This window comes from Myotis daubentonii, chromosome 1, assembly GCF_963259705.1.
Source record: "Myotis daubentonii chromosome 1, mMyoDau2.1, whole genome shotgun sequence".
Taxonomy (NCBI): domain Eukaryota; kingdom Metazoa; phylum Chordata; class Mammalia; order Chiroptera; family Vespertilionidae; genus Myotis; species Myotis daubentonii.
This window is the reverse complement of record NC_081840.1, coordinates 139148105-139160146: the sequence shown is the minus strand read 5'-3', so window position 1 is coordinate 139160146 and position 12042 is coordinate 139148105. Positions and strand designations below refer to the sequence as shown.

General features: G+C 45.1%; 1 protein-coding gene across 1 annotated transcript in view; it reads right to left on the bottom strand.

Annotated features, from left to right (window-relative positions):
• The window catches only part of KIAA1217 (KIAA1217 ortholog), a 315079-nt gene that overhangs the window by 154998 nt on the left and 148039 nt on the right, over positions 1-12042 (bottom strand).

Sequence of the window (12042 nt, the reverse complement as noted above, 5' to 3'; positions counted from 1 at the left end):
TACCGGTTGAGCACTGTGGAAGATGCAGAAAAACAGAAATGTGGCCTGACGTCAGAGTTTCAAAACTAATCGGCGAAATTAGCGAAGGACAACAAATAACTCAAGATATTATATAATTAAGTGTAAACTGTGAACTGGGTGGAACATCCACTCATACTTTCAACAGACACCTATTGAGCACCCACCATGTTCCAGGAGCTATGCCAGGCCCGGGGACAGAATGATGCACAGAACAGACATGCCTCCACCGTCATGGTGCTCACAGACTAGTCAGGTGACAGGCATTAATACAAATTAAAGGTGCAATGAGAGTGTATAATTCCAACTGCTGGTGGTGTTGGGGTGGGGAATGTATATGGGCAGAGGGTTGGAAAAGCATGTAAACTGTGATCTCAACAAAGAAGGAAGTTGGGGAGAATGGGGGAAACCACGGGGGAGGGATGAAAAGCAGGAAAGCCATTCCAGGTGAAGGGAATGGTATGTACAAAATGCCTGAGGCAGAAAGAAGTGGCAGCGCAGGAAGCTTGGTGTGGCTGAAGTCCGGCGGAGACCAGAACACATACAGCCTGGAATGTGGGTGAGAATTCTCAATTGGACTCTAAGGTACCAGAACATCGTGTAGGTAGTTTAGGCAGGGAAAGGGGCCGGGGGCCAGGATAGATACTCTTTTTAGAAGATCACTCTGCTGCTGTGTAGAGGCTGCAGATTATACATGTAGAAAGTCAGAGAAAGGAGGCAGTGAAATGGGATTAGGCTGAATAAATGTGTTATCTCAGCTTTCCCCTCCCACCACCTGCCCCTGACTTGCGTTACATGACTCCAGGCACCTTCCAGGAGGCAAACTCATCTGCGTTAATCAAGTAGACGAATTTTCACTTCAGGAGATGCCAAAGGTACTGATGGGCTGGTGCTGGGATCTAGGCATATATATACTCGGTCAGGGTCCCTGTAGCCATTTTTTTGTTTGTTTGTTTCTTTGCATTTCTTCAAGTTTTCCTGAGGATGTCAATGCATTTTGAAGTGAGGCACCGAGGCACTTAACTCTCAAGGCAGGACCGGCTCGTGGATGTACAGGCAGAGCGATCACACAGGGCCCCGTCCCTGAAAGGGTTTTGTGATTGGTTTGATGCTCTACTTTGGCTGTCCTGAAGCTCATAAATGTCAACAAGGCACTGACGATTACTTAGCTGCCTCAAAGCTCTGGCGACAGAGCTCTCTCAGGGCTGCCCAGATGTGCCCGACACTCAGGAGAACACTTTGAGGGTCGATGATCCCATCTCTCTTCCTAAAAGTACAAGGACACCCCTCTTGGCAGGAGTGCTACTGCGTTATGTAGATGCCTGCATCTGGCCACACCTCTCAGGACCTTTCCACGGGGGAAACAGGAGTGAGGTCAGCACACAGCGCCCGCACCCCTTCAATGCGGAACGTGGCCAACCTGGATGTTCCATAGAAAACTCTCAGCTCAGATGACATGCCGAGAACAGGGCCAGAAAGGACACCTATTAACAGTCAAATTGTGTCTTTGGGTTAATTTTTCTGTGTAAGCCTCCGAGGTGGTTTATTGCCAGATTTATTTCTTATAAAGTTTGCTTCTGCTCTGGAGATTAAGATCTGGCTGTGGCACTGGAAGAGTATCATTTGATAGGAAAAGCCAACCATACATCACTGTGCAGCTCACCAAAATGCGCATAAATTCATACGGTCTTCCATGAAGTATGCTGGGCAATGAGCCTGGTTACTATGCTCAGCAGAATATCAAGCTCAGATGTCCTCATCCCTGACTTAAAAAAAAAAAAAAAGATATTCAGTTTAGCAGAACAGCTAAGGACTTGATGCAGCGTGGCTTCGGGTACAACCTCTGCCATTTGGTCACCCTCGCAGCCTATGGGAGACATTCACGAGTTGTCATTTGCCATGGCAAGAGGCAATAATCCTTGAAGAACATCAGAATTAAATTGCATTTCTTATTCAGGGTCCTCATGGTGGTAGTATGTATAAAAATAAAGATGTAAGGGCTAAATCTTTATTTTTAATTTCCTGTACGCAGCCACTCAGTTCCAAATATAAACTCCTTCTCTCGTTCTATGTCATTCACTTTCTCACTGCCAACTATCTTGCATATTAGCAATCTCCTCACACGGTACCTCCCCTCTGATGCCAGCTCACTGCGGAAACATCACTTAGTGCAGAGAAAGGAAAACGGAAATTGCTGACATCAGTGTCAAATACCCTGTGATTTCTGAAAAGTCAAAAAGCATTTGGAACAGGGATGCACTACTCAGCACAGGGTTAGGCTTCAAGGGCTAGAAGTGTTGCACATGGCTCTTGAGCTCATAATGCATTTAAGGGATAGTTTGGGGCCAAGGACAGTATACACATAACAGCTGGGCAAGAACTAAGAGGTGTGCCACTGGAAGTGCAGAAGGGGCTTGGGGGGGAAACTGCTGACATGAAAGGGTAGGTTGGGTGAGGAGGAAGACCGTGGGGGAGGAAGTGCTAAGGGGTGCTCAGAGCAAGGTCACCGGCTTGCCTTCTCACACCTTCACGCACTCAAGGGGCCCACAAGAGGAGAAGGTGGGGAGGCTAAGCTTTCCCCACCAGGCACACTCTGAGGAATGGGAGCCGGTATCTTCCTCTGCTGTCTCAACTAAGCTAACAGGTACACATCATCCAACAGCAGTTGAGTCCCAAGATGTCTTTTCCACAGGCAACCTCGTGGCGGGATTATGCCTCCCACAGTCTCTCCAGTAATACTGAATACATAAAAAAGTTCCACTTTTGTTGTTGACAGCCATTTTTTAACGGGTTCCCGCCCCTAAACCATGTTCCCCTCTCTAAGGACTACTTCCCTGCCCACATGAACAAGCCCCTAAAGCCCAATGATTCGCACACAGAGTAAACATATGCAGCTTCCCCACACAATTCTGCTTTGCACCTGTTGCTCTAATGTACTTATTAGTAGTGACCCCCTTTCCCTCTCAAACATATGATGGTTGGAACAACAAAGTATATGCACACCACTCCCAGCCCCATCTCAGCTTCCAGGACCAAGTCGTAGTCACCTGATCTTGCCTAAACTAATCATTTTCTCTCCCCTGGAATGCAGGCCTGGGACAGAGAAGCTATTAGTCAGTGTCTATTAAAAACTTGAAGTGTGAGATCCCATGAAGCTGCGGCTGAAATGGGCAGGGAACATGAAACAGAAAAGAAAAATATAAGGAAAGGATGGAGCAGATCTGTATAGGGAGATGGAAAGGAGACGCCCTTGGCCCCAGTTGAAAAGCCTGAAAGATTTTAAAAAAGGAGCTATCTGGGCCCCCAGGAGTTGCAGTTCCTGACTCCAGTACACAGCGAGGCTCTTCCATTTGTTGTGCTTAAGCTAGTTTTTAAAAAGAGCAATGTATGTTTTTTTAAATTTATTTTTATTGTATTACAAATGCCCCCCATTTCCTCCCCTGCACCTGGCTCCACCCCACCCCCCCAGGCCTTCCCTGCAGTATTGTTTGTGTCCATGGGTTATACATATATGCATACAAGTTCTTCAGTTAACCTCTTCCTGCCCCCCTCTTCCCTCTGAGATCTGTCAGTCTGTTCCATGCTTCTATGTCTCTGGGTCTATTTTGTTCATCAGTTTATTTTGTTCATTAGATTCCACATATAAGTGAGATTGTGTGATATTTGTCTTTCTCTGACTGGCTTAGTTTGCTTAGCATAATGCTCTCCAGTTCCATCCATGCCGTCTCGAAGGGTAAGAGATCTTTTTTTTTTCCTACAGCTGCGTAGTATTCCATAGTGTAAATGTACCACAGCTTTTTTATCCACTCATCTACTGATGGGCACTTGGTCTATTTCCAGATCTTAGCTATTGTAAATAATACTGCTGTGAACATAGGGGTGAGTATATTCTTTCTGATTGGTGTTTTGGGATTCTTAGGATATATTCTCAGAAGTGGAATCGCTGGGTCAAATGGCAATTCCCTTTGTAAGTTTTTGAGGAAACTTCATATTGTTTTCAATAGTAGCTGCACCAGGCTGCATTTCCACCAGCAATGTACTAGGGTTCCCTTTTCTCCACATCTCCAGCATTTGTTGTTTGTTGATTTATTGGTGATAGCCATTCTGACAGGTATGAAATGATACCTTATTGTCATTTTATTTGGCATCTCTCAAATGATTACTGTCTTTGAACATTTTTTCATGTCTCTTGACCTTCTGTATGTCCACTTTGGAGAAGTGTCTATTTAGGTCCTTTACCAATTTTTTAATTGGATTGTTTGTCTTCCTTTTGTTGAGTTATGAGTTCTTTATATATTTTGGAAATTAACCCCTTATCAGATGTTCTCCCATGCAGTGGTTCCCTTTTTATTATGATGGTGGTTTCTTTTGCTGTGCAAAAGCTTTTTACTTTGATATAACCCCATTTGTTGATTTTTTCTTTTGCTTCTCTTGTCCTAGGAGATATATTGGCAAAAATTCTGCTACGTGAGATGTCTGAGATTTTACTGCTTCTGTTTTCTTATAGGATTTTTATGGTTTCACGACTTATATTTCAGTCTTTTATCCATTTTGAGTTTATCCTTGTGTATAGTGTAAGTTGGTGATCTAGTTTCATTTTTTTTGCATGTACCTGTCCAATTTCCCCCATATCATTTATTGAAGAGACTGTCTTTACTCCACTGTATGCGCTTGCCTCCTTAAGATGACTCTGTGCCTTGCAAAGAAGCCACCACTAACAGAGACCAATTCTAGCAGCTCACTTGCCCAGGTTGCTATGATGCTCATACATCTATAAGATTAGTAGTAACCATGAAGAAAGTGAAACTGGAGCAATAATGCTCATTATTTTGTATTTCAAGGATTAAACTTTCTTTAAAAGTATATGGGGGAGGGTATAATATAGGGTTACCACGATTTTTATTTTGTGGAGCCAGGGACATCCAAAAATGCTCTTTCTATGGAAAATATCACTCTGCATGGTATCCTTATTATTATAAGAAAAGAAAAACATTTTTACTCCAAAGAAAAGGAAGACTATGATGTTCATATAACCTCAGACTCGGCCTAAGTAGAAAGTCCTTCTGTTGGGAGTTACTGTTCCCACCGTGGCTCAGGTGCAGCCTTTGCTCGGTCACGCGTCATCTACAGCGCGGCACGGGGGGCTTCCACCCTGAGTTGCTGAGTGAAGGGCTGCCCCTGGGTGTAGAGAAGTGTGAAGCCGAAATGCTCTCCAAGTCACCTGAGCAGGACGTTAGGGTCCATAAGGCCGGGTATTCATCTGTGCTTCCTGGGGACCCATGGCACCCAGCAATCTTCTGTTTCCATCACAATCTTCTAGAATTTCCCCCAAACCATCAGGCAACCCTAAACCTACAAACCCAACTGGGAAGCCAATGGGAGTCATGCATAAAAGTGTGGTCTGTGTAACCAGGCTACCGGAACCCCACTTGTCCCTTCTCCTCTTGTCTTCTACAAGGATGGCTTTCTGTTACCAGGAGACACTGGGGTAGCAGGCGTCACGCAGACCTCCTCTCTAGTCATCTGCAGCCTGCACAGACTCTCTGGGAATCTTATCTGCTTAATGAAGGGTTGAAGGAAGGGAGAAAGGAACTAACAAATAGAGTACCTGCTGCACTGTGCTGGGTGACTGACATGTGGTAATCCCATTTAACCCTCATTGCAACTTCATTGAGAAAACAAGAGTTTAAGCCTGACATTCTAGCAAGTATGGGAACTGGGATCAAATCTGTAGAATTCCAGAGCTGACATTTAACCAGGAGCCTAAAGATGCTGGCTCTAGTCCTGTTTCTACAAAAACTGAGCAACATATAACCTCACTGTTCTCATCTGTAAGACAAAATTGAATTCGTTGGAAGTTAGTCCTTTCAGGACTAAAATTTCCTAACTCAAAGATGTATACCACACAAAGAAGAAATCATGTCACCCAGAAAACTTTTGTTCACTGAAATTTTCTTCCAATTGTTTACCCTATAGCTCTTGCTCTATAAAAATATGCAGCGAGTGCCCCACTGGTGTGGCTCAGTGGGTTGAGTGTCAAAACATGGACCAAGAGGTCCCGGGTCCAATTTCTGGTCAGGGCACGATCCCCAGTAGGGGGTGTGCAGGAGGCAGTCAAAACACCTCATTGATGTTTCTATCTCTCCCTCTCCCTTCCTCTCTATCAAAAAATCAATAAAAACATATTATTTTAAAAAGAAATATGCAGCAAGCTAGCGCTAGGATCTAGTTTCCTAAATTGTTTCAAGTGCCTGCAACAGAGTTGCACAACATTGCTTTTTAAAGGACTGCCATCCTTGCATTTTTTATCATCATGAACGAATATTTGCTGGATTGCTCACCATGAGCATTAAGCTATGCTAGATCCAATTTATTCTTATTCTTTGCAGTGTTGAAGGCAGAGCTAGAAGCATTGATTGTGTGTTTTTTTCATTTCCATTTTCCAGACCTTTCAAACTCTAAATTGAAATACTGAGGTCCAGAAAACGAACCCTGCAAACATAGCTTTACGTAATGTGTTAACTGTGGGGAACAGTGGGGTGTCTGGTGAGCCCACTTGCTTCAGATTATATTTAGAGAGGAAAACTCAACACCGCCTTACCGAAGTTTCACTTTATCCTAATTAATGCCCAATTTGCCACAGAGTATTAGGAAATATAATGAAGCGTCCCCCATGGAAATGTATTCGGGATGACTCATTATCCCAGCACTCATTAACTCACACGGTTAATTTAATCACTCTTTCGCCCCATTGCTTGCACTTGCGAAGCTTTCAGCTCAATCCCAGTCAACATTCGGAGATGAACTAAGAGAACTTTCCAGATATTCGGCACTCTTATGAAAGGATTCAAGGAGCAGAATACTAGATCTTAACCAACAATGGGTCATTCCAGACTTCAGGCTTCTCCACCATTCCTGCTCCACAACCCTCTAGCCTCGGGAGAATGAACAAATTATCACAATGGAAGGTTTAAGCTTCTAACTTTGCATACAGAGTCTTTTCTAGAACCACAGAGAGGGCACTTTCCTCTGTTCTTTGCCTTTCCTTGTTTTCAAAGTCTAAGGCCTCTGCTGGGTTTGGGTCTGGGGTGGGAAGAAAGACAACGAGCTCTTAGAAGCCATCCCAGGCTTCCAACCCGCCTCCTGTCCGAGCCGCCTTACAGAAGCCGGGCCCAGGGAGCTGGGTCAGCCGAGAGCCCCTCCCTTCAGGCGGCCACCTGCCGTGCTCAGGGGGGTGGGAGCCAGGTGCGCTTCTGGAGCAGCGGGCCCGGGCCCCAGTCTTCGCTTGGCTTTTTGGGTACTTCCCACACTTCTATGGCTGGTGGCCAGAAAAACCCAACCCAAGCCAGTGTCTCCTCAGTGCCAATCTCAGGCTGATGGCCCATCTGGAGAATAGACTGCTGACACCCGCAGCTCTAGAATATGGCAGGTGGGTGTGGGAGCAAGACCACTGTAAGAGAAAGCCGTACTTAGTCGCAGCACAATTATGAAACTCTGGGGTGGGCCTGGCACTAGAGACTTAGAGGAGAAGAAGTCAGCTTTTGTTTTTAGTAGAAAACTTGGTGCAAGCACTAAAGCGTCCTGCTATTGGTAAACACACAGCTGAGTGTTGAGGGTATACCTGGGCGCTTCACGCAAGCAGTCTGTGGGCACCTGCCAGACTGACTGGTAACCGGGCACTTCTGAGCCTAACACTGTGAGGACGTAACTACACCAACCCCCACCTTAAAGCCAACATTCAACTGTGTGTATCTGAGATTCTCACACATCTCTCCTGTCATAAATTTAGCTCTGAAAATTCGTTATTTCCCTTCCCTCGCTTGGATAAATGGGAAGCGTTTTCTTCAAGATTTATTCTGATAAATTATCCTTGATAAACTCAGCTTAAACCCTGCTTCTACAAGGGTAATGTTTCACCTCTTTCCTCCCTCCTCTCCACTAAAAGAGTGCCCAGGCATTTTTCATGATTTTCACCTGTGAAAACACAAAGATGTTTGGTCTGGAGTAAAATCAGACGATTCAGCAGTTGAGCAAAGTACGACTGTGCCTTTTGTTTCCACGTTCCCTTCACCGGGCCTGTTGCTTCATTATCAGGTCAGAACTCTGGGAAGGCGGTGATGCCAAGCGGTCACTGCCCATTGCCTTCCTGTCTGGAGCCAGCCACAGGCATTCATGCGGCAGGGCAGGCAGTGCACGGAGCCCCGCGAGCCAAGCGGGCCGCCCTGCCAACCCACGCTGCCATGCAAAGCCCCCTCCCACACATGCCAAGGAACAGATGACAAGGACACCTGTGCAGGAAAGGAGGCTTGCTCATTATTTAACGTAGCGCCACACAGCACAGCTACTCTTTCGAGTTATGTCAGATTAATCTTTTGAGATATTCTAAACTTTATCTTGTCCTTGTAATTGTCAGCATCAAACAAACAAACAGAAAGTGTGGAACATCTACGCTTCTCCCCAAGACCCTGGGAAAACTGCCAAGTCCTTGTGCACCAAGGTGTTCCCAGGGGAAAGGGCTGTTCACGGGGTCTCCCTGCCACAGAGGCCACCCCGAGGTCCCTCTCCGCAGGCTCAGCTTAGAAAGTAAAGGCTTTTGGAAAATGAACCTGGAGCAGCCCTCCAGAATCAGAGGCTCAGAGGCCTTACCTAGTTTTATTTAGTGCTCTCGGAGATTTCGTTCTGACCCAATGTGATGCAAATACAAGTTTCAATAATTGCTGAAGACAAGCGAGTTTAATTAGAATTGTAAAAGTTAAGAAAAGCCATACTTCCTGTACTGGAGTGGCAGGGAAAAATCTTCACACGTTACATCTTTAACAGAATGGATAAATGTAGAAACAACTTAGAAAGCTGGTTAACAAATTACAATGTGGGCGGACATACTATGGAATACTATGCAGTCACAATCAAGGTGTTTTTTAAGGATTTTTTTCAAAAAAATAACAAGAAATGGAAACAATACCAAATATTAGCATTGGTTTTCTTTATATGGCAGTGTTCTGAGTAATATACATTTTCCCTTATTTCTCCAAAATGAGAATGGATTGCTTTGGTAATTCAGAGAATTACCGAGGAGGCAGGATAAGTTAAAAGCGTGGATCAGGGGAGCACTGAGGAACCAGAGCGATTCCTGTCTGTGGTGACCTGAAGGGACTGCTGCTGCCCCTGTCTTCTCCTGTGCATGCGCAGGACTAGGGCCCAGGTGAAGGGAAGCCTCCTTATAGACGGCCCCTGACATGAGGACTCAAATGTGTGAGGAAACCCCAGGCACAGAGACACAGTTTCTCTTCCATGCCCTACACAATGTGGCAGGAATCTAGAATGGTATGGACTTCCAACCTCAAAAAAGATACAGTTAGGAGAGAAGACCCAAAAGCTGTCAAATAAATTCTGGACGTGCAGATAACATCAACCTTTTACAAAGACAAACTCTCACCTCTGTAGTTCTGACACCACTGAGGTAAGGTTAAGGCGCTTAAAATTTGACTCCAGGAAAACATTTCAACCATTTTCTATAATTCCTTGAATATTTTCAAATTTTCAACCCCTTCACAGTGTGTAGATGGTATGATTCTCCTTTGTTTTTCTTTAGGAGGCCTGGCTGTGCCTGGAGGGGCAACAAAAGCTGGTTGCCCTGCAGATGGGGCCTGGGCTCCTCACCAGGTCCGTGGGGGTGGGGGCGGGGGGTGGGAGTGGGGGGTGGGGGTGGGGGGGGCAGAGGTTGTAGCCTCTTCCACTTCTGGGATTAGATGTCAACTGCTACCTGCCCACCTGGTGTCCTACCTGTAACATGACATAGACTTGCTTCTGAAATAGCACCGTGAATTGGGCTGCTCTCTGACTTTCCCCTAAAGCCATAAGAAGATAAGGCTATTTAAAGAAGATAAAGAAGGCCTAGCTCACCATTATCTCCATTTAGCATCCTTCCATCAAGTTAGAAAGTTACACCCTGAGCAATTCCAAATATGAATATCATTACCGCCCCCCCTCCCCGCCCCAGCCCTTTCAGGCACGCCTTCCTGCAATTATTATTTAATGTTGTGTTTTCCTCTTGAAGGAACAAAATAAAAGACCTGATGAAGAATACTGCTGTTTTCTTGCTGACCTATTATGTCCATACATCAATGTCCCTTTCACAAAGGCACGAGCAAACCACGTGTCTTTCAGAATTTGAAACAGGAAAATAAGTTTGCCTCATGAAGGAGTAGTAAGTGTTACTTTGACCTACAATGAGAAGGGCATAAAATATCAGGTACATTGGAAAGGTGGAAGCTAAATTTAATGCTCAAGCCAATCACAAATTTGTCTCCTCGGCCTCTTGAGTTTTAGTTTATCCGCCTTCAGGTAGAGTCTCCCTATGGCCAGCTGCCCTGACTCAACCAGTCCCTCTGTTTGTTTTTGAAACAAGAAGGTGTGCATGATAAACAAAGGAGCGGTTCCGCAGGCTTTGGCTCCCACAGTGCTCACTGGGAGAGGCTGAGCAAAGCAGCGGCTGCCTCTGCCATCCAGAGAGCCAGGAATGCACTTCAAAGGCTTCAGGATAAAAGGGGGCCACGTGAGGATCGCTGTTATTACAGCGACGAAAGGAAAGCGACCTGCTTGCAGGCTTTGAAATTTCAAGTCAAATACAACCAACAGAACACACAGTGCAAAATATGCACCTTAGAAGGCCTTCTGACAAAAGCCATTATTAAGCTCATCCCTGCAGCCGGGCTTTAGTTCCTTCTGGAGAGGACGTGGGGCCCCGGGCCCAGGGGTGGTGCCCCCAGAGCTTAACTGCCTTGTTGTGAAACCAAAGAGGTTTTCCCTGATGGCAAAAGCGACCTCCCTCAGCCTGTCACGGGAGAGCTGCAGATGTCCTCACTACCCCCACAATGAAGAAGTCCACATGGAGCTGGTCACAGGGGACACTTGGTGCCCAAGGAGACCAAGCCGAGGCCACCAAGCGCCTGAGGCCAGACCCTCTCCAGACGTCTTGGGAGTAGAGTTTGCTGTTACTTTCCAACTCACATTTCCAAACACCGCCCCCACCACCAGCCGCCCTCCCCATTTCACCGGACTGATTTTATAATGAAAAATCACCTTGTGAAAATTCTGACTAGCTTCTCAGGTAAGGGGTCTTTTTCCCTCTGGTCCTGCTAGAGGAAAGAATACCAGGGTTTGGAGAGATGGAAGGAAGAAGGATTTAGAATAAGAAGATTTGACTCTTGCTCACAGTATTCTCACAAATGCATACTCCAATCCTGACATGCACTGGCCTTATTGTGAACTCTAGTTCTCACTTTTATAGAAGAATCATAATATTTACTTGAACAGTTGTGAGCAGTAACTGCAAATGCGCACAGGAATTTGTCAGCTATGAATTGACACTTAGCTCCCTGATGTAACAGCACTCTCTGCAGATGGTGCTGGGTGCTCTGCTCCCCACTTAATTCGAGGTGGTGGGTCCCATGGCCTGTGGGGTCCTATGCGAGAGGGGAGGATTCCAACCAATCTCTCACTGAGTTCACCTTGCCTTTTTCTTGATCTTGTGAAGTCAGTAAATGGTTACTTCCATCTTCAAAATAGAAAATTTGACACGTGCAGATGCTCTAAGAGTTGCTTCCGTTTCCCCCTTAACTTTCATCCCACTCCTTCTCCAAGTATAAATCATGTTCAAGTACTAGGAACGACTTCACCATTTTTGTCTGCTTATCTTATGGAATCACAAGAGTGATTTGATAAATGTATATGTGAAAGTAAGTTAAAATACTCTCAATAAATACAAAATGAAAATGCTAGGTGTTAGCAAAGTAATAATACCTGGTGCTAATTGTAACTTGTATGTAAATGCTTAAAAAAAAAAAAGCCTTGAAAAAATTCTCTAATATCTCATTACTTACTGCCAAATTCATCATCAAAAAATAACAAGAGTCAGCATTTAGAATTTATTTGTTTTAAGCATAAGAAAACAATAATGAAGGGGACCCCAAACTGTATTTGTCACAATGAATGGAAAATCCCACATCACGATGTCAAATCTCT